Source organism: Ursus maritimus (assembly GCF_017311325.1).
Source record: "Ursus maritimus isolate PB19 chromosome X unlocalized genomic scaffold, ASM1731132v1 scaffold_X1, whole genome shotgun sequence".
NCBI classification, from domain to species: domain Eukaryota; kingdom Metazoa; phylum Chordata; class Mammalia; order Carnivora; family Ursidae; genus Ursus; species Ursus maritimus.
The window spans coordinates 79,735,957-79,738,229 of NW_024423319.1; the positions used below are offsets into that span (position 1 = coordinate 79,735,957).

At 61.4% G+C, this 2,273-nt stretch overlaps 1 protein-coding gene across 1 annotated transcript in view; it reads right to left on the reverse strand.

Moving 5' to 3' along the window:
* The window catches only part of GPR173 (G protein-coupled receptor 173), a 23,209-nt gene extending 22,320 nt beyond the window's left edge, over positions 1-889 (reverse strand). The window contains exon 1 of the mRNA XM_040631404.1: positions 525-889. The gene's annotated coding sequence lies outside the window, so the exon portion shown is untranslated. The remainder of the gene's footprint in view (positions 1-524) is intronic.
* Between the last annotated feature and the right edge of the window lie 1,384 nt (positions 890-2,273).

Below are 2,273 nucleotides of genomic sequence, written 5' to 3' on the forward strand. Positions count from 1 at the left end.
CACACACACACACACACACACACACACACACACACACACAGAAACACACATATCCTGCATGCAGGCCAAGGAACCTCGAGGAGAGTGGAGGAGGAGGGAGAGGGAGAGGAGGCAGCTGCAGGAGGCTGAGCCTGCCCAGGGTGCAGGCATTTAGGAGAGCACTGCCAGGCTCCCAGGCATGCCTTCCACAGCTAGCACACAAGGGATTATTAACACAGCCTCATGCCCCAACGCGACCATAATGATAAAAACAGACCCCCGTGTGGGGAGTGGGGAAACAGGTGGTAGTTCCCTTTCTCATGGGACATTTGCGATTGAGAAGATGGAGATGGCTTGAGGACTCTACAGGCTTGGGTGCCCAAGTAGTCCTTGTGATGGAGCAGGGATGGGGGGTGGGGGACACACTAACCGAGTCAGAGAGAGACAGAGAGCATGGCAGTGATGGAGACCCTGAAATATGTGTGGGGAGACAGAAGAGAAATCTCAGCCCCCCCATCCTTGGTGGAGGGATGCTGACTACTTACCTGGGCTCTCTCAGCAGGGCTGTCTTGGAATCCAGGGAGGGGGCTCAAACTGTCTCACCCAGGATAAATCACAGCCCAGGCCACATTGTGGGACCCTCAGTGATCTGGCGGCCAGTGACACTCCTGCTTCTGTTGCCGTGGATACAGCAGCCGGGCTGGTCTAAAACGCAGACAGCGGGGGAAGCAGGCACCGAAGGGGTGCACCGGGCAGGGCTGGGGGCGTCGGGGAACACCAAGTGGGCAGCACACAGCCTTGGGGTGCCCAGCTAGCTGGCAGGTGAGGGTCCAGGCAGGTGCTTCCCCCACTACACACTCCCACCCCCATCTTCATGCCACCGCCAAGCTGGGAGGGGGGCCAGTCCTGGCCCCTGCTACCCGTCTGCCCGCCCTGCTGCCGGTCCCCCCTCCCCCCGCCCCGTCTGCTTTGCTGGCCGCCGCCTTTTGTCCTCAGAAGACACGGTCCCCGCGGGGCCTCTGCCAAGCCTCTAGCAGATGCTCAGGGGCCATGGCTCCTCTCTGGGAGCACTCTGGCCATGGCCTGGGAGAGCCCCAGATTGGGGGGCTCTCATCCAGGCTCACCCCGCTTCCCAGGCCTGGTGGGGATGGGGAAGAGGTGTAGGTCCACAGCCAGAGGCAGCAGCCGAGGTGCTGTTGGGGAGGGGATGGACGCCAGAAAGAGGGGGTGGGGTGGAGAGAGAGGCTGGCCTGATAGCTGTGTCCCGGGTTTTAGATCCGGGTTGAGGAGGGTGGCTCAGAGCATCCGGGGGGGGGGTCCTGATGCAAAACGGGGGTACCGTGGGCCTGCCGGAGGCAAGCTCCTGACCTGGGAACCACTCCAGCTCACACAAATCCAGGTCCCAAGATGTTGGGGACACCCAGCCTGGACGGGGTATCAGTGGGGATCCCAGGGCGTTAAGCTGGACCCCATCCAGCTTGTCTGTCCCCCCTCTCCTCGATTTGCACGGTCCCTGCCTCAGGGGCGGGCGGGGGAGGAAGGCAAGCAGGGAGGGAGAGGGAGGGAAGGAGGGAGGCTGAGCAGGCAGGGAGACTCCCAGCCGCCAGCCTGGTCCTCCGTGGGGCGGGGCGGGGCGAGGCTGGGTGGGGGCTGGCGAGGCTGGGGAGCAGCCGGCTGGCTGGCTGGCTGGCCGACTGGGTGGGGATGCTGGCGTGGCGGCCGTGCTGCCAGGACAATAGCTGGCTGGGGAAGTCAGACTCCGGCCTTTCTGAGATGTTTGAGGGAGGCACGCGTGGAGGTGGGGAGAGGTGGCCAAAGGGCTGCTGAGAGAGCAACTCACCTGGGCTACAAGTGCAGAGGACGCAAGGATAAGGGTCCTGGGTCGGGTCGGGTCGGGGCAGAAAGGTCCTGTGGAAGGTTCTCAAAAGCTTTGGGATGGGAGGGATGCTTAGGGCTGCGCGAGGTAGGATAGATAACCTCATTCAGAATGGGTTCTGCGGGCATTTTCCCACCAAGGCCTGTGGGCTGGTGGTGGGAGAGGGGCAGGGAGCGCTGCTCAGCTCTGAACAGCCCTTCTCAGGACACATCCCGGGCCACCCCTACTTTCTCTGTGCCAGGAGACAGGCACATACTCATACCTAAGGCCATGTTCCAGGACAGCAGAATGGGACAGGTGAGGAGAAAGCTTAGTAGGCAGAGATTTGAAGACAAGGAAAAAAATATCTGTCCTGAATGGATTTAATTGGGACCAAATGATGCCGCAGTGGTTCGCGAATTCACAGTATTCAAAAACT